The sequence below is a fragment of the Pipra filicauda genome, unplaced genomic scaffold (genome assembly GCF_003945595.2).
Source record: "Pipra filicauda isolate LSUMZ 115617 unplaced genomic scaffold, ASM394559v2 scaffold30_size5312502_pilon, whole genome shotgun sequence".
In the NCBI taxonomy this organism is placed as follows: Eukaryota; Metazoa; Chordata; class Aves; order Passeriformes; family Pipridae; genus Pipra; species Pipra filicauda.
The window spans coordinates 2,315,890-2,339,145 of NW_024104432.1; the positions used below are offsets into that span (position 1 = coordinate 2,315,890).

Here is a 23,256-nt window from a genome sequence, read left to right on the forward strand (position 1 = left end):
ATAAATTTTAAACCCCAGAAAATTCTCCTTAAGGTAGAGAAAATTACGCATTTCATAGAAAGGAAGATATTTGCAACAAAGATTTTAAAGAATGCGACTAAGTATTGCTACACATGCACATACACAGCAGTATGGACTGTACGCTGTGAGGAGAGGATAACTGTAGGAATATAAACTCTTTAGTTTAAGGACTGCTTGATTTTGGTTTTCTGAATGTACTTAGATGTACTTTTGTAGAGTAATTCTGAACACATTACCAATAATAACTTTCTCCATACTCATACTTTTTATTTATCCTGTCTGCTAAGTATTGAATGTATTTATTCCACAGATGATATTGAATAGTGCAAGAGATAGTTCAATGTGTGCGTTTTTTTAAAACTGTCAGCATCAACAAATCCTAATGATGTATGCACAGTTTGTGTTCAAGCAGGTTGGGAAGCCTCCACCTATCTCCACTTTTAGTCCAATAAGGTTTTGGCAGCCTGAATTATTTGACTGTTGGTAGAGATGTAATCTTCCATCACTTTCTAAAATGAAAATTATTATTAATTACAGAGAGTAAAATATACAAGTGGCTTACCATATTTTTGAAACATACACACACACACACACACCCCCCTGTCCAGTGCATTATAGATCTAGTCAGTGTGTTTTCATTAAAAAGAAAAGGTCACCCATAATAACATCATTCCTGGGACTCAGGTAAAATGAACATATTGTTGTGATGTCTCTGCATTTGAATGCCAAATGGTGCTTGTTCATAAGAAACTGGAGGAAGAGTTACGACAGTCAGTGATGCCAGTGCTAGTGACAATCAGATTCTATGAATTTCTAGATATATAAAAAATGCCAAATGTTTAGCAGTCACTTTTTACTGCATTTACTACATTGATGGCATGCTGAATGTATGGAAAGCATTTGCTTCTGTGTCCCAGTGGCTGCTGCTTTTGACATTTGCCAAATAGTTGTTAACCTCAAGCTGAAGGGATGGCCTCAAGTTGCACCAAGAGAGGTTTAGATTGGATGTTGAGAAAACTTCCTTCATTGAAGGGGTGGTCAGGCATTGGAATAGGATGCCCAGGGAAGTGGTGAAATCAACATCCCTGGAAGTGTTCAAAAGGTGTGTGGATGTAGCACTTGGGAATGTGATTTAGTGGTAAATATGATGCGATTAATGGTTGGACTCGATGATCTTGGAGGTCTGTTCCAAACATAGTGAGTCTATGATTCTAAGTAATCCTTTAGTATGTGATCCATTGGTATCAGCTAGTGGGAATTGAATTCTTTTATCTCTCTCTTTTTCCTGAGGAAAAAAAAAATAAAGCTTATCTAATTACCCTGTCTCAATAATTGTGTAATCCTTTTTAAACCCTAACAAGTTCCAACCAAATTGAGGAGCATGTTCCTCCAAGTTTTATCAGAATAGCCAATTAGATATGAAAGAAACATCCTCTATGTTCTATAATGAGAGCAAAGGTAAGAAGTGCACTTGTGCACACAGGGTAAGAATAGGAATGAAAACTTTGACAACACTAGTGCTCATGGACTTCCTGGTGGTAAGAAGCCCCTTCCCTGACAGATAAATTCACAGGGGGTTTGAATCTACAGAAAACTGTATACTTTTCCATGACTGATTTCTTTCCAACCCCCTATCTTTATTTTCCTGTGGGTGCCTCTTGAATATGTAGCAGTTATGGTTGTGACACAAGGAGTAGCGTGATTAGCTTCACCTACCAGCACTCCCCAAAAATGTACACAAATTTCTGACAGTAGGACCAATTTCCCCTACAAGTTGGGGCAATCCATGATGTCCAGAATTCAATTTTCTTAATTCTTTTTATTCTTCACTTGTTGGTTCCTGAATCATCTCTCCCTTTTTTTTTTTCTTTCTGAAAGAAACATTATTAGTACACATCCAGGCTTTTGCACTTTGTCTCATGATTAAAAAATGGTAAAATTAATTAAATTGTTATAGCAAAAATCTCCTTGGTCAAGACTTTCATGAATCTGTTGACATCTGTTGACACAACCTGATTTCAAAATACATCTAATGTATGTCACCTAGCATCCTCTTTGGTTACTAATGGACTGGAATTTCTTGAGCCTTATGTGATATAACAGACAATTTACCTCCTTCTTTAAAAGCAGCACAGAAGTATGTGCAATTAATTAAATTATGCCTACAACATTCATGCAAGATGTTTTGAAGATGAATTTGAAAATTTTTAGGCAGAAAGTGTTGCTTTTGTCCATACCTTGATCCTATGTCTATCCTTGTGAAGGCAACTTGCCTTAATTTTACAATGTATTTTAAAGACTATGAATATGTATTTTTAAAGAAGAGAAATATGTATCTCTCTATCTCTCTATAGATCTATGGGTAGAGTACTTATGTTATTTAAATATAAAATTACATATTGATATATATATCTTTACATAACCTGTACAACTTTTTCTATATACAAAGTTATATTCATATAGATATAGATATTTATGCATATAAAAAGTTTAAACTTTCTCCAAGTCTGCAACAGCCTTATTATGTATATAAGTATAACACAAGGTGTAAAATTTCTGAACAAATTTCCCGTGCTACAGAGAAATTGGCTCCTTTCCTCCTCTACTCCCACCAAAATCCCCCCGCTTTTTGTGGGGAAAATAATTAAAATGCAGGAAGACAAAATCATTGCTGGTTTAACATATAATGCATAATATATATAAAATATGTTAATATAATATAAATAGTATGTGACAGAACTGAATTTTGCTCATACCTCCTGTGCCAAATTTCACTCCATATTCCTTTTGCCTGAACAACAGGATTCTGTTAAGGCAAATAAATAAAGGCAGATTTCTTGCCTTTATTTACTCTTACCTTCTTTACTGTGTCAGATCTGTCAGGTTTTCTGCCCTTTCAGGTTTTGATAAGAGGCCAGTGGCTCACTAAGGCTCATTTCATTAGCTGTAGCAACACTGGAATGCAAGAATAGCCCCCCAGTCAGCTTTGGGGCAGAATTGTCTCAACATACATTCTTTAACTGCTGAACTCTCTCAAGTCCAGTTCTCCACAAACAGAGGCAAGACATTTCTAGGTAAGATTACGGTGGGCAGAGGAGTGTAAGCTTAAAAATAGTAAAGGTATAAGACAAACACTGTTGAAATAGTTGATCCAATCCTCCATACAGAAACATGATGCATCAATGACTTCTACAATGATGACCATGACAGGGATTTTCAGAGTTGGCATCTGTCATTCATGATGAAGCCTTAGCAAGTATCTGGTTTATAAGACCTCAGGCATCAGATTTCAAGACAGCAGTCCTCTCCAGGAAATAATATATATACATAGATACATACATATATGTATATATATAAAGATATACATATATATATAAAAATATATAAAAATATACATATTCTCAGTGTAGTATAACAGTGTTCTACACAGAAAAAGAAGTATTGTAATAAGTGATTTACTTTAATAAAAGCAATACTGTATAGTTGCAGAGAATGTTCTTTGTGAGGTTGAATTCTAGTGAAGTCTTTTTCCTAGATGGTGGCATCACTAATCGTTTTATGACTCATTGTGACAAGATTTTTCTCTTGTCAGTGATTCAAAACTTTGTTCTGTTGAAATCTCTCTGAGGTTTCAGCAGTCCCAGCGGACTCTATCTCTAGTTCTCCATTCTCAGTGTTTCCTCCTTTGGCTATTCAAGTCCTAGCTTTGCCTTCCAGTATTCTGGTTATATCTATGCCATATACTCTTAACTTATTCATAGGGATACAATGTAGTTGGATTGTAGTTGGATTCTTAAGCAATGTAGTTCAAGTATGGGAAGCAGTTTAACCTCAAAATAAATAATGCCATTTCGGCTACTTTGAAGTGATAAACACCTCAATTACACTCCTGTGTGTCAAGTGAAAGCATATTTTGCTTTTCAAAGACAGGCCTCGCTATATATATTGGCCCTAAAGTGCTACAAGTATCTGTATGACTAAAGTGTAAATTATTGGAAATCTGTGGAGTTTCCTCTTTTGAGGTCTGCCTAAGTGTACCTTGATAACTGGACAGCATGGGGAAAAGGCAGGAAGTCACAAGTCACATATAAACTTGTTGAGAGTGGAACTGCCATGCCAACAAAATCTGAACAACTGAGTTTTCACAAGGACCTTATTATAACATAGAACATCAGTATGTTTACAGATTCACAGAAGCTGCAGTGGAGATTCATGTGCCTGATTAATCATGTTTAATTACCAGCTCTTATTAGGCTCACATCCTTTTGGACACCATGCTGTAATACAGCAGAACCATCACCACCCACTGTGTGAGCAGAGGTGGCACACAGGCATGTGCAGCTCCTGTGACTCCTTTTTGTTCCAGAAACTGCACTTGAAAACTATTTACTATCATCCAGAAAATATAAAATACTTGATGTGCTTTCATCTTGGTTTATATAAACCTCATTTCAACACAGATATTTCAGGCTACCTGACATAGTGCTTCACGTGGAACATAGTCCTGTATTTCGGGAAGAATTTTTGGACAACCATGTTTTTCTGCAGCTTATTATTATAGATAAATTGGTAAGAATTTTTTGAGTAAATTAATCTTTAAAATTGCAAAAATAAAAATCATATGTCAGGACACATACTGCTATCTTGCATACAAGTTAATATAGTAATAAGATTTTGCCTACCTGAATAAGCTTACATGCTTGCAAGCTTGAAAACTTTTACAGGTATTTTCCTTATGGTTCTCAATATATATATCTCTTTATTCCCAATAGTGTTAAAGTCTTGTCCAAAGGTAGCTATGCTATTAATACATACAATGTGTAAACCAGCTTGCCTATCATTCCTGCCACTCGCAAAGTCCTATTTTGTTTTTACAGTACAGACTATCAGAAAAATATTTCCACTGATGCTAAATGCACTGCAGGAGAGATAAGAATTGTACCCTCAGACACTTCATAGAATCATAAGGTCATAGAATAGTTTGGGTTGGAAGGGAATATTTGGGGCTGTATGGTCCAATCCCACTGCAATAAGTAGGGACATATTCAACCAGATCAGATTGCTCAGGACCCCATCCAACTCAACCTTGAATGTCCCCAGGGATGGGGCATCTACTACCTCTCTGGGTAACCTGTCCTAGTGTTTCATCCTTTTGGTAAATATTTCATTTGAATCTGCTTAGTAAACTTCCATAAAAATAAAATGATGTACTTATAAATGCTGACCCTGCTAAAGAAATTAACTTTAAAACATAAAGGAAAATAATATTAAGAACTGAGCATTTACTGTGTTTGTGCCTCTAAAATCTCCATTTGGCATATTCATCTGCAGACTTATATTTCCAAAATTTGTTTAGGAAGGTGCTGGAAACATGCCTGTACCTTTTGTGTCATAAAAATGATACAGATGAGCAAAATGAATGAATTACTATATTATATGTTAACTTCACAGTAAATGTGGGGCATTCAGAAGTTCCTGTCTCAGAACGGAGAGCAGAAAGGCATCTTTTTTTTCTTTTTGCTGCTATGCAGCCTCACTATCCATTTCACAGAATCATCCTCTCTCTGTCGCTAAATGTAATTAAGGACCTTTTCAGAAAATGATTTAATGATCTGCTTTTTTTTTTTTTTCCAAATTATACCCAAGCAAACAGAGCAACTGTTTGCACTCACTAAAGACTAAGACTGGTATTTTTTATGGACACATCATTGCAGCCAAAAGTGATTTACCTAGATGACATGTCTTAATGCAACAAAATGAATTAAGAAATAATCCAAAAAAAGTTGGGCTTTTTTTCCCTCCTCTGGTTGATTTTATATAAAAACTCACAAAAATGGCTTGAAGAGAGGAAAGCCTTTGCAAGGCAGTTCTGTCTTCACTGAAATGAATTCTGATCCTGAACTGTGAAAACACAAACTCTATAAACCCTTTGTAGAGGGTCACATAACTTCATCCTTCCATTTTGTCATGGAAACCCCTGTAAATTTACTGTTGTGCTTACAATCTTCCATCCAGTCTTTGATCAGTCATATTCATCTGGGCTTTTGCCCCAAAATAAGAATGTATGTGGCTATGTTCTTGGCTCTGCTTTGGTCTCTTTTACCACCCTCTGTTTAACAAACAATTTTGAAAATAGTTGAAATATTTTGTGCCTAACTAGCTTTGACCTAGCCTAGGTCTCTTCTCCCAGATAAGAAGTGATAGGAAAGGAAATGGTCTAAAGTTGTACTAGGGAATATTACACTGGATATTAGGAAAAATTTCTTCACTGAAAAAGTGATCAAGCATTGGAATACTCTTCCCAGGGAAGTGATGGACTCACCATTCCCAGAAATATTTAAAAGATGTGTAGATGTGGCACTTAGGGACATCTTTTAGTGGTAGACTTGACAGGGAAAGTTTAATAGTTGCTCTTAAAGATGGTTCCCAATTTAAATGATTCTATGATTCTATGACTCTGAAAGAACTCCAGCTCAGGACTGCAGTTTTGTACCAAAGTATGTGATTTCCTGGGTAGAAAAATTGCATAGGGGTTCTCCTCAGGTCTGTGTGTTGGACTGCTGTGCCTGCACTATCCTTTTAGAGAGTCTGAGTTCAACTCCAAATTTGCTAATGGACTCACTCTGATGGCTGTCAGGAAAGCACTGGGGCTATCTCGGGGGTGAAAACATACTGTTCTCTCTGACAGGCATATGCGCAGCAGGGACAGGTTCTCTTCCAATAGTCTTCAGCTGACTGCCTTCAATTTGCTCTTACAAGGGTGAACTGGGACTAAAACTCTTACTTAGACTGTGGAAACAGGGACTAGATGGGGTACGGTGCTTTTGGGATGCTTCAAGAACTATAGGTGATTATAGTGCTAGCTCATAAGAGAAGAGGCTGTTCTGGAGAGAAGCCAAATCAGGCTTGAGTAAATGGAGGTGGAGGCAATGTGACTATACAACAGATTTTTTTTCTTTGCCCACCAGAAAATCATTTCTTTCATGCTATAGTGAAATGGATTTAACTGCTCACAGCGAACAGACGGGACCGATTTGTGTTTTCAGAAGGATTTCATGAAAGCTGCCAGTTCTTTCATTTTACCCATTTTTCAACACCTTCTGACTGTAAAACTGGCTGATTTATGCTGACTTCTAACTGATGATGCCAATGCTGTTCCCAAAAACCAGCCAGGATTTCTTCAGTCTTATTTCAGATATGGATCAGCTTGGAAGGGAGCAGGCCATCTTAGAAATGCTTTACGTCAAGATGTGAAAAAAAGGAGGAAAAAGGGATAGATGTTCACACGCTTCTCAGCTTTCTGCTGAGGAGATTCATCATCAAGACCAGGAGTAGTACAGTGAGAACATAGCCCTCATTCCAGATTCATCTCAGCAATTTCTTTCTTTCTGTATATTGATTTGGCCACAGCTCCTGGCTCCTCACTTCTCAGTGCTGCTCCTCAGCCTGCTTTTTGTTTCTTTAAAACAATTGCTATATCTGGAGCATGAACTTCCCAGCAGCTGCTGTCTGAGAAGCACAGTGGGAAGAACTTACTTGTTTTGGTCAGAACACCTGATTTTTTTGGTGCAGATTTTTCCTTTATACCTCCATAGACATCCATGTTCCTTTCATACCTGCTTCCCTGCAGCTGCCTTTGCCTGATCTGTATTTCACATGCATGTCTTTAAAGCCTGACCAAACCCCAAGGCTGACAACAAGGCAGTGACTTATACGAACACAGCTGAAACATGAAGAGAAAGGTTGCTCACCTGGGGAATGAGGTACATGGAAGGAGACTGGGGGGTTATATTTTTGTAATAATGTCAAGGTCTCCTAACAACCCTGTAGGAGGCAAGCTGAAGAGGCTTTAATAGAGACAGTAGTGAAATAGAAGTGTCATGACCCAAGGATCCAGGGAAACAGAAGAACTGGAACATTGTACTCTTTATGCCTCCTCTAAAGAAGAGAACATTTTTAAGGGTAACTTTTACAACTGGCACAAATTATAGCTTTTATAAGAAATAACAAAGTTTTTAGGTGTTCTGACTTCCCAAGGCTGGATGATCCAGACCCAGGAGCTAGCATCATGCACTACTGGGTGATTTCAGTTATGTGACTTGAACAATCAATATGATTGTAGACATGAGATTCAAAAAAATGTGCATAGTTTAGAATTTTTTATATTACTCTTGAAATTCTAAATTATACTAAAAATTTGCCTAATTCATTACCATTAAATAAATACGTATCCAAAATGCAAAGCCATCAAATATTGGATAAAAAATTCACTCCATTTCATTTACCTTGCAGCTGAAGTGCCAGACTTAAATCATTAGTTTCATAAATGCCAGAGAGTTTTCAAAGAGAAATTATGGCCTTTTTTCAACCGTGCATGTCACAATACTTTAGAAAAAAAGTCACCATCATTAAAATTAATGAGCAGGTTTAAAAATGAGTGACTAAGGTAACATGTATTCAGAAATTATTGCAAAATTGGTTGCTGTGTGTTTGTATCCAGACAGAGCACTGACACAAACCTAGTGCTTGTTTTCCAAAACATATGGTGATGTGGCAATGAATGGAAAAAACATAATTTCCCCAAAATATCCCTGCTGCTTGTTTTCTCAGCCCAATACTGATTTTTACAAGAGCCACTTGTTTAGCATCTCTGCAGCTGCTTTCTCATTTTCTCTGGATGGCATTGCTGCCTGTCCTCTCTCAGAGTAGCTAGGTAGCCATTAGAAAAAAAAAAGAGAAGAAAAATAAAAAAGGATCATTCTAATATATTTAAGTATACAAAAATGACACCTGGAAAACAATGCTCTTTATGTTTCTCCTTTGCTCAACTGCCAGCTCTCTGTATGTGGGGCAGAGGCATTGAATTGTAGCAAATCTTATAAAACTGGCTTTCTTTGAGATATCTGACACTTATTTTTGCCAGCATCTTAAAAATTGGAGGGCTAGAGCAGCCCACAAGAACGTGCGTGTATTCATGCACACATGAACCCACACATGTATACTATCCTTGCTTTTAATATTTGCCAAGGCTGAAAATGTAGGAAGGCATTCACTGTGTAGATAATGCATTATGTCCTGCAAGATTCTGACACAAATTTTGGTTAATTTCACAGTGTTCAAATTATTATATTTCTTACATCAACCATTTCCTTTCTTTACATTAAACTTTTCTTGGTAAGAAAAGGTGGAATACGATGTGAGTTTTTTGGCAAAGGAAAGAAAAAGGTACAGTACTTCTTATGGCTAATTTATTTTTACAGATATATAATTAATAGATGTAGCTGTTATTCTCCATGTCAACAAACTACAGCTTTAAATTCAATCAGCCAGTCCTTACTGTAAGCAAAAGCCATGTCAATGGTTCATTTTCGTTTGAATTCCTTTTGAATAAAGTACTTTATTCAAGTTTATAACACCAACTGCTTGAGAAAGAAAGAAAGGAAAAAAAGAAAGAGTGGTAAATTTCCAAGATAAAAAGTATCTTACTTTTTTAAACAAAAAATTATCACATTAATCAATGTCATTGAAGTTCATTGAAGTGCTTTAAGACATATATGCTTGAAAAGAGCTTGCAAGATACAAACGAAGAGTAACCTAAAGAACAAAAGAAAAATAGGGCAGACAATTGCAATGGGACTTGTCAGACTATTAATAATTTCAGTAGAAACAAATTTTATCTGAATAATCAAAAAAAAATTGGGGTATCTTTGAAGGGTTTATTGATCAGTAACTTTCCTTACATTTCTCACCTCCTCATAATGAAATAGCAGGAGATGTGATAATATCTCTTAATCACACACTTTCTAACGACTCCCCTCTTGCTAATTATGAAAAATAAGAGGATAATCCCAGTCAATCAATCTCTAGTTTGCTTTGAGGTCTATATCAAGAATATTCTTAGTGACCACACTCTAAACGTTCAAAATGCTCTCTGTCAGCAGGAGACTACTTGGTTAGAAATGCACACAGCTTTCGCATGATTGGAAATCCTCTTGTGAAAGACTCAAACACCTGCATAAGACTTATCAGTGCATATTTTCATAAGTCTGAATGTTTAACATTATTTCTGTTGTTTGTCTCAGTGAATGATCCAGCCATGCAAATTAAATTAAGTTAGTAAAAATTTATCTTTTTATATTATAGATGCTGTCTCTTGAGGCAGCAATCATAAACACTTATAAAGGCAATATCATCCAAACCCACCCCCAACAATGCACTTTTTACCAGTGTTCAGGGATATTATCTCAACAGTACAATAACATCGTTTCTGCTTTTGCTTCCCTCTCTCCCCTCAAAGGGCTCAAAACAAGTCAAAATCCTCTAACAACCTTTGATTGTGAGGTTTTTTGATTTTTTTTTCTTATATTTTCTCTTTGTACAAGTCAAAACAAGACCCAGTCTCACTTAATTCCATGACAGTGGCTAATTATGACAACAGGAATCAATAAAAACCCAGAACACTCTTAATATACTGCCCTTGAAATGAGAAGCAGCAAAACAGGTACTATAGTAATGTAGTTAGAGATGAAAAATCACCCCTGGGTTTCAATCCCTCTTGTATTAAAGAAAAGAACGTGTATTTTTGCTCACTTCACTTTCTTCAGACTTACAATTACAGAGAATACTGTATCTCACACAGGAAAGAGAAGGAGCTAAACACCTCTCTGTGTTTACCTGGGTGGTTGTACTGTTCTCAAATAAGTATAATTCTCAAATTAGTATAATCAGATGCAGGTGCACAGTTTTCCACCTGACCCCTCTAACATCAGGTTTTACAAATACATGCCCAACCTGCTTGTACTCTGAGAATATTACAAAATATTTTGTTACACTTAACACCAAACTTATTGTCATGCTAAGTATGAACACATCTTATTATCAGCTTGAAGTGGAGGCAGCCTGTGCCTACCTCTGAACAACAGTGCAGACCTGCTGCCTTAAGGTGGGATAGGACAGGACCAGTGTCATCATTTGATAGATGAAATGTGAAGACATATGATTCACCCTGTGCTCCTGCCTCTCAGAAAGACAGAGTCGAGGAAAATAAAGTGAATGGCTGCCTTCAGAAAAATGAAAAGCTGAAAATCTCTGTCCCAGCAGATATGCCCAAGGAGGAATAAACGGCCACTGAGATTTTTGTGATAAGGGCTTCTTGTCAATGACTTTGCTGCTGGTTTGTACAGAGTTAGAACAAAGTGATTTTAAAAGCCAATGAATATATCTGCTATAGCATCCAAGTCAATTGCAGCTTTAACTCATTTCAGAGAGCTGACAGCAGATGGTGCGCGCTCAGGTACCTCTGACATAATACTACTGTTTTTGGGATCATGATGGCTAGGCATGAAATAAACTAAACCCTAACCCTATTAAGCCAACAAGTTGATCATGAGTAATAGAGGGCACAGAGCAAGACAATCTGGCCAGTCATCATTAATGTCTATCAGTTAAACTCAGCCTCCATAATCATGCTCAGACACAATAAAATATTGCAAGATATTCTAGTGAGGGCAGACCCAAAAACTATCTTTACCTATAAAATGTAAATATTTCAAAGAATCAAATCATACAGCTGCTAAGTCTGTTGGAGCATGATCGGCTCCCAGCCTGTGTCTTTCCATTGACTGTGTGATGCACAGTGGAGGTTGACAAGGCATGGTATCACAGAATCTCACTCCCATGTCTTCACTGCTTTCTTTTGCTAAAGAACTTCTTGTATGTAACATTTACTGAGAAGTTTTAGGCTTCATATATGTTTTCTTTATCTCTGATGCTGTAAAAAATTTCACTTCCTCTTCCATACTGTGTCATTGATACTACTGACATAGGATCAGTCTTTTTTAAAGAAGGATGAATGTTATTAAAAGAGAACTAGATAGCTACCAAAGAAGTTTTCCGCCTATGTAAAAGGCAAGTGCTTTGGCTCCAGAAGTGGACGAGGTGTGTAAGATAAAGTAGAATTTAGTTCCTCTGTTTGATGTAGCCAAAATTTTCTAATGCTTGCACAGGTTTGTTCAATACCTTTCATGTGAGCCAAATGAACATCTCCACTTGGTTCTGTTTCTCTTTGTTTCCTAAACATGCAGAAGAAATAAAAATATATAAAATATTCAGATACATACAATATACATATATATATACATATATATATAAAGCTTCTCATGTAATTGTTGATACATGGAAGAGTACTAATAATTTAAAATTTATTTATTCATAGTTACTTTGTGAATCAGTAGGGCTCTAGTGTCACGTGAGTTAAAATCAGAAGCATTAGCATTTTCCCAGAAAAAAACATGTATATTTTAGTTTAATGGCACTATTTCTATTTCACCTATACTCTATTTTTAATATTAATTTCTAACTCACATGACTATAGCTATGGGAAGAGCCTTTTCAGAGAAGAGACCCATATAATGGAAAAAAAATCTTAAACACGGTTAAAATTTTCATATTTTGCAATTAATGAAAAATCAATACAGGAGATGAGTATTGTACTGCTTTCTGGAAGCACTGATTTTAAAACCTAGACATACCTCCTGCATGGCAGAAACTGTACAGTAATTTTATCGTGAAAGATACTGTAGGAAGGTGTTGCAGTAACTAAGGAACCAATTTTAGTAAGACAAAAACAAATGTTGGAGGCATAACAGGACTGAAATATCAAAATTATTTTTAGGTATGGTATTAATTTCTGTCAATGTGTGGTACAATTTGAAAAGAAAACTCATTGATTATTATTAATATTATTTTTTATTTTTATACTTTAGTATGAATTGATAAAGAACTGAGCTGCTGTTGCTTGGATAGGACTATATGTATCATGAAGTTTTAGTTCAAGTACAAAGTGTGGACACCTACAAAATAAAATGTCAATATCATCTCATCCAAGTGTTTCTTTTAAACCTTCAGAGTACATTCCTGTGACATTCAAGATAAATGACAGTAATTTGCCATTTTTCAAACATTCAGAGTGTGGGTAGCCAAAGATTAGCCCCATGTCTTGGTTGGTGTCCGTTCAAACCACTGGTTTCCAGTAAATATATCTTTTAGTACAATAATTATGATACACTTGTGAGATGGTTGTGAAATTCTCAAAAGCAGTCTCTACTTATCTGTTATATAAGATTTCTATCATTGTATCTGAATGCTTCACAGTCTTCAGCATGTAGTAGAACAATAAAAAGATTTAAAAGACTGGATCCACAATATCTGTATTATTTCTGACAGGGTTGTCCTAAAAGTTTCTGACGGATCTTCCTCACCCTTCTTATGTAATTGATTCAATTGTTTAACTACATTTAGACTTAAAAAAGCACCTAAACAAAAAGCACCTCATGGCAATATAAATTTACTTTTTCATGTCCTATCCCCGGGGATTATAGAAAAAAAACATTTTGTTCCTCTTTGTGCCAGATTTTTGTTTATTTGGAGGCAGTTATTTTTTCCCTAGACTGATTCAGTTCTTTCATGGTGTACACAGGCCATGTTCTGTAACCCTGTGTTCAGACTTGTTTCTCTTCTCTGGACCATGTTTGAGACCAATATCTTGAATTAAATTTAGCTACCCAAAAGCAGAATGAATGACTTCATGTATCTGACATTATATACATCTCAATAGCAGCCTTTTTCCTTTTTTTTTTTTTTTTCACTGCAATATGATGTTACAGCCACTAGCCCACAGATATTGTTTCTTCCTACACCTTTACTAAATAAGCAGCACTAATGTGCAAAGGAACTGAAGAATCATGAGTACAGGCAACAAGAAGTCAAGAGGATCCCCTCACTCTGTACTGGTGGTAAAAGATCTCCACTACTGACAAGAGCCACCATAGAATCTACAAATTTGAGAGCCTTCCTCCTGCTCACGCACCTGTAATTGAACTACAGGATTTGGTTCCTTTTGCCCACTTTTCTTGACACTCCTTCCTTCCCCACTTCAGGAGTTACCTATAAAATGCCAAATGTGATACAGATTGTTCCCTCAGGTTAAAACTGGCATATAAAGCTGTCTGTTGCATTCAGAAAAAGTTCTCCAACTGCTTGTAACAAGGTTTACTTCCCATTACATTATCACCAGCATATATATATGATACTAGCCACAGATATTTGTAATTCAGGGAATTCCTGAGCTGGACATGTTTTCTGTGTGTATAGGAAACTTAAAAGATTTAATATTGCATGAATTTTTCTGAACTATTCCTGAGCTCAGGTGAAGTCTCGATAGGAGTAATATTTAGTGAAAAGGCATTTACAATATGTATGTTACATATTCTTGTATTTTTCAGTCTTTTTTTTTTTTTCAGTCCTGTCTGATGTGCCTTCCACATTATGCGCTGGAAGAGGGACTGAGTATCCAGTTTCTAATAAACCTCTCCAGACCACTATCTCTCTGACTTTACTGGAAGAGGACCAAGCTGCTGCTAAGTCAAGGTCAAGAGTGACCTTTTAAAAATGTGGAAAATAAACAGGTGTAGAATAACACGCACCAAAATTCTACAGTCCTAAGAAGAAAACAAGACTGATAAAGACTAATAATAGTGATGATCAGTAGGCGGAACAAATGAAATGCCATATACACACAGGTTTAGAAGAAAATTTAAGGGCTGATCATGTAAGTTTCTGCATGAAAGTAGGAAGCCTAAATAGCAAGATGGGAGCATTGCTTTGAATAAAACAAGCTATATTGAGAACCTGGAGGAAGACAAATAGTAGCACACAAAGTTACCAGAATACAACATATCTAAGGTCTGAAGCTTACAAGCTATGAAGTATATGGCTTTTAAAATGTCAATCCTTATGTTTTTGTCTGTTTCCAGAAGAGCAGAATATTTAACTTTTGATTCATTTATTTCCTCATATAATGCAATAAATGTTGAACTCTGTTTCTAGTGGGATGGGACCAGGTCTTGAATTGTTAGCATAAGGTATAATAGCAAAAGTGATGGAAGAATGTGATTTCAAAATGATTGCTTGTTTAGAAGGACATAATTCTAATTGCAAATACCTTGTTTTCTGTTTCCTTTAAATGGGACACAGCTGTTTTATGCTATTCAAACCTTTTTTAGGAAAATAAAAAATAGGAGAAAGCAAAGAATTATTGCTTTTATGCTTAGCTAGAGGGCATGACTACAATTTCAAGCCTTTACCAAATAAGTTCAATTCGGTTGGAGGATATGTTTCAGACCTGAAATGCTCTCAGGTCCTCTGTCTATGTAACATATAAGCATGAAAAAATAGGCAGATTTTCTTAACTGATCCCAAATGAAAGACAACTTTGAAAAAGAAAATTGAAGTGTCAAATGCTTGAAAGAGGCTCCAGAGGAGGACTTCTTTAATCTCAGGGAAAAACAATTGGAGGGGCCTGAGTGAATAAGGAGTTATAAACCACAGGATGTTTATCAACTTTGATCAGAGATATTAACTTGTACTAAACTTTTGCTGTCAGAACTAGATGGTTACCAAAAGCCCTTTCAAACATCTCTGCAGTTACTGTGATTATGATGCAGGTGTACCCAAACAAAGAAGTGCATTTTCTTGTGTAGAAGGAAACAATAAGAATTTATAAAAGAATAGGAATAGATGAAGAAATGACTGATTGACAGAAAAAACAATGTTCACAAGGGAAGTTGCAAATCTCCTGTTCTAACAAAAACACTGTATCACTGATGAGAGATGAATGTTGTGTTTCAGCTCTGTTTTATCCATTCGTGTAAAAATACAGAGTGAAAAGAGAGTTCCTCACTGCACAAGCTTTACATCCAGGGAAAGAAAAAACAAATTTAGAATCTGAATTCTACCTGAATTCTTTATAGATCAAGGTAAAACTATTTCTCAACTTGCTAACACAATGTTTATGAAGGTAATATGTGATCTAAAAAAAGGTAAAGAAAATTATGTTCAAATGAGGAGAGATGTGTGAACAAGTAGTCAAGCAGTGGATAAGAAGAAAAAAAGGATTGGAAACAGAGAAGATAGCAGTTGCCAATTCTGTCAAGAAATGCTTTTGCCTACATTTTTGACCTTTTTTTTCATAGTTGGATTCTTTTTTCTTTTAACAGTTCAGTCATTTGCTATTTTTAAAGTTAAATTTGAAAAATAGAGAAAAGAGAAGGAAAAAAAGATTCCATCAAGAGCTCTTGCTATTGCTTTTCTCCTTTTATCTTTTTCTCTATATATTTTGTGGGTTTGTTTTTGTATTACTGGAGCAGTTCTGAATTTTAATGATAAAGCACTTGGCTTGAACTCAACATGTGCAATAATAGGCTTAGTTACTCAGTACTTGTCCAGGATCTCTGAGAATTGCAAACCTTAACATATTTGGAAGTAGTTCATATCTTATCCCTGGTTTAAAACAATATGAAAAAGAAAGTGTATGCCAGAACATGGATGTTATAACTGGATTTGAAGACCCTTAAAGCAGGAGAGAGTGATTCTTTTTCAAAAAACAAAACAAAAATAAGTTGAAGAGTAAAAAAGGAAAAAGAAGTGTTATCAGAAGGTAATGTGTCTGGTTAATACACCAGAATGTGCTGCCATTCAAAGGTACATCAAGAAGTTGGATAAATGGGCCAGCAGAAACATCATGAAGTTCTATACAGGGAAATGCCAAGTCCTTCTCCTAGGGAGGACTAAGTCCAGGCTCCAGGGCAGCCTTAAGCATAGCTGGCTAGAAAGCAACCATGCAGTGAAGGACCCAGTATCATGGTGGATGAGTTGAGCTTGATCCAGCAACGTTTCCTTGCTGCAAAGAAGGAAAGTACATCCTGCCCCCAGCATATGCTAGTACCTGGGGTTGTTCCTCCCCAGGTATAGGACTTTGCTCTTCCCCTTGTAAGACTTCATGAGGTTCTGTCTGCTCATTTCTCCAGCCTGTCCAGGTCCCTCTGGAAGGCAGCATGACCCTTCTGGTGTATCATTTCTCCAAGTAACCAAAGCAGGGATTTGCATTTTGAAATCATGCCAGATCCTGAATCATATGGAGCTGAAGGCATGCGGGGTGACAAGCAGCACTCTGTACAACACTCTCCTCCAGCTAACTATAAAGAGGATTATTGACATGTCAGACAAAATCTCTGGAATGCTAGATTACATGCAGAGATTAGGTCTTTGCCTATTCACCAGGAGAGGCAATACCTCAAAAAGCTAGGACTAATTGCATTTGATTTGTAGGAGACTAAGTTCATTTTAGTCACTGGCAATGACTTTTTAGCCAAAAGAGAAAAGAAGATTCTATAACTGGAGGCACAATGTGAACCAATTCAGGTAAGTCTTTTTTCCTCCATCTGTTGACTGACCAGGTTTCTTAAAAAATTCCTTCAGCTCATATAGCTAAGCAGGTGGAATTGAGAAATTCACCTGGAGGCAATCCCCATCTGTCTGCACCCAGACCATATCCTGCCATAACCTCCACCTAGTTACAATCTGGAAAGTTAGCCAAGATGTGGGACTTGGCCACCATTTCTCCCCAACAATTTAAAGTCAAATATCCTCCGTAACATGGTTCTCTTGGTCTTCTGTGCAATAAGCAGAACCTTTCATGTACTCTAAGTTACTAAAACAATGTTGTATAAAAAGCAGTGCAAGGATTACAAACAACAGTGCCAATGCTAATTAGGGTTAGCCAAGGTTTTCTCATTCATACAGCTAAGGGAACATATGGGAAATGTCATGTTGTCATAGCAGATTCTTTGCTTCAGAAAGTTGTGTGAAACATCAAAGCCAAGTAAAATAATAGCTACATGCAACAAATGTGAGGTATAAGAGCTTCAGATAATATATCTTTTTTCACTGTCTGACAGGGGCTGAAGTAAGAATGCATGCAAAAATGAGATCTGCTGTGATGTCTATTGTCAAGCTGTTACTCTGACTCTTCTTCTGAGACGTTTCTCTAATTTTCATGTAAAAGTATTTAAAATATGATTTTTTTAAAAAAGTGTTTTTATTCAAACAGCACAGAAAGTCCTAGAATTGAAAATATTAACTGATAAAATCATACTTCATAAAAGCTTGAAACACTTCCTTTTCATATGGATGTAGCTCTTCTTTCTTCCTGTAGTCTGTAGGATTGACTTAGAAGAGAGTCAATAATTCTGATTGTGTTAGTTAATGACTGATCCAAATTTTAAAGCAATTTTTTAAAAATATTACTCTTTGCATATAGATCTCTCTTCAGTCTGATGATTCTATACAAATAGTAGAAGAGGCATTTCATCTTTTGTTTTGAGACTCACCTAGGAAGGAAACTTTTTTAGATGTTACTCCAAGTGGTCACATGTATGTATGCCCTAAATATAACACTCATGTAATTTCAGTGACTCATGGCCTTTCGGAGGAACACTGAAGTAATTTTAAGCAGACAAAAGCAAGCTGGTGGGAGGGGTTGATAGTCTGAGATGAACATCTGCTTACCAGGAGAATGTGTAACAGGTTTTTATTATTTCTATAAGAGAAGAAGTGGAAAATATGCTAGACTAAAGAGGTGAACAAGCGGTTTACTTTTTTAGTCTTGATTTTCTTCTTGTATTTTTCATTAGGAATGCTGTTGGATTCACTGTTCAGAGATCCCCAAAGAAAGGAAACACAAGTAGCTGAAATGTAGACATTGCCAGAAGTTTTTTCTTTATTTTGACTGTCTACCTCCAAAACATGGAAAAAGTAACATTTTGCAACAGTAGACTTCTTGTATTCTTCATTACCTCATGTCAGGTGACCCAGGCCCTTGGGCAGCGATTTTGGTTTTTCAGCCATTTTTTTTCTTGTGTGTGTCTTGGTGGGGTTTTTTTATTTGTTTCCCATTTAACCTTACAGAACAGAGCCAAGCACATCAGTCGACTTTAACAAGGTCTGTGGTTGCTCAAAGTTATGCTTGCTGGTAAGCCTAACAAGATGGCAAAGGTGGGTCTTAAGCTATGTGTGGAGCTTCAGAAGTTCAAGTTATATGGCAGGTTGTGCCATCTGATTAACAGGGAAGCTGAGCTGGCATGGAAACTTCTAGGTAATCTAAATGTCTGGGTTTGGGGAAGCAAATCAGTAGGCTGTGTTAAGACTGGCCATCCCCAGGTCTGTGGAGCAGTGGGACCCCTTGGGAGCTGTTGTCATCTTTTGTGAACCACAGTTTGATCTCTCTTCTTCTCTCAGCTGTCCATAATATGTGAGGTCTGTCCTGTGGCCCTTGGGCATTTGAAGGTTTGATGGCTGGTTGTTGGGATCAGAAAGGTTGGACATACATATATTATAGGAATAGCAACCATTGTAGACCAACAGCTTACCAAAGATTTTAAGGACTGAACATAACGCAATTTTAATGCAGTCTTCAAGACTACTCAATTAAACCTTGTTTTTACACTATCTTACTTCTTAACCTGATGCCATGGCTTCAGTCAATAAATACTACATGAAAAGTTATCTTCACTTTATTCCTGCCAGAGATTACTAGAAAGATGTCAAGAAAACTCATTATGCAGAATCATGGTGTAGAGATTTGTTTGAATTACTTATGATTTTACTCTCCTATGGAAGGATTTGTTGTGATTTCTTTTTCTTCTGGCCCTTTATTTTAGTTATCTGGTGGAATATGGGAGACAGGGTCACCAAGGGAAACAGGGACTGTTTAGGGCCTGTAGATGACATTATGACATTACTGCATTTCTGTTGACTAGCTCTGAACACATTAAAAATTATAAAGTACTAAGAGGTCATAAAGGTGTGTAGCAGCTGCGTCACAGCTGATGAAGTTACATGACTGCCAACCAGTATAATTTAAATCCCTTAAAAATATCAAGTGTAATGTTTAGTTGCAGCTCAATGCAGTAAGTGAATGCCATATAACCTATGAGTAATATACTGAGTAATGCAATCTAACTGTTTCTCAGGAGAATTTGGTTGTGGTTTTAGTCAACTAAGATTAACAACTGGCAAATCAAAACTGGAAGTCTTCATGTAGTCAACAGTGGAAAAGGCCAAGATGTGCCTTAGGGCCTTCATTGTACTGGTATATAGAAAACAGTATGACCTGACTACATTACACTATTGATATTATGTCTTGGAATTACTGAAAATATGTCACTTGAAAGGAATATTATTGCATTTTTTTTCTTCTCAGAATCCAAGACAAAAAATGAAGATGCAGCTAAAAGTGAAAACACACACTTAAGAAAGTGTAGGATTCAGTTATCATGCTCTCCTTCCTTCTGTGAATTAAGTTTCAGGTCAGTAGTCTGTAACAAATCTTCTGTTCCAGGGGGAGACAAGCATTACAACACAGAAACCACACTACCTTTTAAAATGCTTGTGAAAATAAGATTATATCTACCAGGATATAAAAAAGTATTTAACATATTAAATAAGAAATACTTTTTTGAGATTAACCTATCCTTTTTTTATTTAAAGGACATGCTCTTTCAGCAGAGATAGCTACACTAAAATTACCTTCAGCAAGCACAGTAAACTCTGAGATAATCATTATGATCTGAGACAAAAATTGTACTGTAGTGAGTATTTAAAACATAAAATTTTCTTGTATGTTCCAAGTATGTTTATATTCTGCTAGTATTTCTTACCATAGTTGAAATTGTAAGCAGCATTATGTTATGTATGTCAAGTATGCCTGGGGAGTAATGGAATTGCTTACTATAGGGAATTCAAAGAAGGATATCAAACTGACTGTTCTTCAACCATAGTTTGGGGGTTGCATACATTGAACAGGGATTGTTTTGCATCAACCGCAGGCATTTTTGTGCAATGCAGAGCAGGTGCCATCACTTAGTTTTCTACCAGAAGAAAAATCCCATCCCTTTTTGATATGCTTTTTGATCAGATCAGTGATATTGTGTCAGAAGAATTAAATGTTTATGGTTATTCAGAAGCTGAGCAAAACACAACCTTTAATGATACCAGTATCATTAGTGTTCTGCTGTGGAAAAAAAAAAACCTGTCTCACATAGGTTAGGTGACTGCTGATCAAAAGTTGCATCTGTTTTCAGATAGACATTTGTCTATGTGAAATAAGTATTTTTTCAATGCTTTCACGAAGATTTTGACAAGGTTAGGTTTACCTGAGATGATTTTTTTTCTGGTGTCCTTTGAGCCATGTCTTCCAGCTGACAAGAGGCTCTTGAAAATTTTAGAGCTTTCTGCCTTTGAAACATGGACTTGTATTCCTGGTTAACACACAGAGAACTGGAGCAATGAACTCTGTAGGGGTACGAATCTGTAAGAATGGAGCAAATATCTGTTAGGAGAGACTACAGAAGCACATATCTCTACAATAGTAAGCACAGTCCATCCCCCATTCACTACAGTATCTCCCTATGCAGTGCTCAATAGGTAGAGCAGAACTTGCATGTCTGTCTTAACAGCTCTGTGGACTTTTTCATACTTAGCTGTCTGTCTTGGATATGCAATGAAACATTGCTTCCTATGAGCAAAGTCATGAATCCTGGACAACATTACCTTAGTTAAATTCAATGTGAATTCTTTTGCCAATACTACTAATTTTATGCATTTTAGAAAAACTGTTTTGAAATGTACAGTGCAATTTTCTTCTCAGATAGAAGGTTAGTAAGTGTTTTGCCATGAGAAATGGAGTTTGTCTGCATGATAGTGACTTTGTGCCTGAGCACAGCGATTGTGTCTTAATGTTACGTTTCTTGTGGTGCTACTTAGCTGAAATCCAGCTGAGGTTTGAGATCCAGATCTGGCACTGAACTACACTGCTTCTCTGCTGTCTGTGAATCTGTGCAATTTGATAGCAGAGGACAAGCCTTGCAAGTTCAAATCCAGTTAAATCAAGAAGTCACTTTTTAACGTCAAATACAACTGTAACAATTAAATAGTATCTATAGAACAGTATATAACAGTTCTTGCATACTCATACGTGTTCTAGCTGACTTCGGTGTTGACTGCTTTGAGCATCCACCATTCATTTCAAATAGATTCTGATGCTAATTTTATTACCTCTCTAAGAGCATGTTTTCATTAGAACGATGAAGCAGGCATTCATAAATGAGTCATAATTAGACTGAGGTATTTAGTCTCTGCTTCTAATAAGAGACATAGCAAATAATATGTTTACTAATAATTATAGGGATACAATCTAAACAGTTCCTCTATTATATTGAAAACCATTGAGAAATTGAGGAGAACAAAGTCCATCTTAAATTACTAGTGCTACTTTTAGTGCTAAATTACTTTAATTACTAGGAGTATCTTAGAGGTTCTGACATTCTTCAGACTTTATCAGTTTCTTCTAGGGCTGTGTGCAGACTGGTGGTCAACCTGGTAGTGGAAACCTTCAGCTCCTGACACTCAGTGATGGCAGTTCAAATGAATGGCGGTATCCTCACTGCTTGGAATGGATGCCATTTGTCTTTGGAAGTGGGTGGTTGCAACCATACAATTCATTTCTTGAAAGTCTTTTTTCAGGTTTCCTCAGTCCTGGAAGTGTTTTGATAGCTTCTACTGCTTTCTGATGCCACTATGGTTATTTGAGTCCCGTCTGACTTGCTATCATATTTATTGTGTTTCTTCTGCAAAGCACTTCTCCATAATCATAGCCAGGCAGTGTTTTACAGAGGCAGGGAACTGGAGTCCTTGAAGTTAAAGATACTCTACTGTACAGTCTCTAAAAGCAGCAAATATCATTAACTGCCTCCTTTTCTCTCCTGCCATGCCTCACATATGGTGTGTGGGCCTTGACTTCGTAAAGCAACCCTCAGATCTGCAAATGCACCAAGCAGCAGAAAATGTGACTTAAAACAATAGTATCTAAAGAGGAGAAAGTTTCAATTTTCTGTGCAGAGAAAAAAAATCCCAGAGATATATCAGCTCCCCTCAGCCAGCATGTGTTTGCAGGCATCTGGGGTAAGACAAAAGTTCTGGAAACTGCTGGTGAGACTGACACAAGACAGGGCCCGGTGTGCCCCTTGAACATGGACCCATTTTATGTCATGGTCCCATTAAAATCATGGGCTTTTGAACACAGCAAAGAAAAGCCCACAGGCTTCTAACAAAGTGTTAATTTTTAAGGCTTGAATTGAGTCTTCTTCTCTCAAAGGGTTGATTGCAAATTCCAGACTTGCCTGGAACTCATTCCTAAGTAAGGTGTGGGACCTTGAAAAAGGGTCAATGCAACACCTTCAGTGTTATAACTATTTTCATAAAAATTTAGAATCACAAAATGATTGAGGTTAGAAGTAACCTCTGAAGGTCATCTGGTCCACCTCCCCTGCTCAAGCCATG

At 36.6% G+C, this 23,256-nt stretch overlaps 1 long non-coding RNA gene across 1 annotated transcript; it reads right to left on the minus strand.

Annotated features, from left to right (window-relative positions):
- Positions 1-1,814: 1,814 nt before the first annotated feature.
- On the minus strand, positions 1,815-21,270 carry LOC120323669. Its single transcript, XR_005564344.1, has 3 exons — positions 21,072-21,270; positions 2,879-2,976; positions 1,815-1,892 (listed from the first exon to the last, which is right to left on the minus strand). It is a non-coding gene; the product is annotated as an uncharacterized LOC120323669 (long non-coding RNA).
- Positions 21,271-23,256: the final 1,986 nt, after the last annotated feature.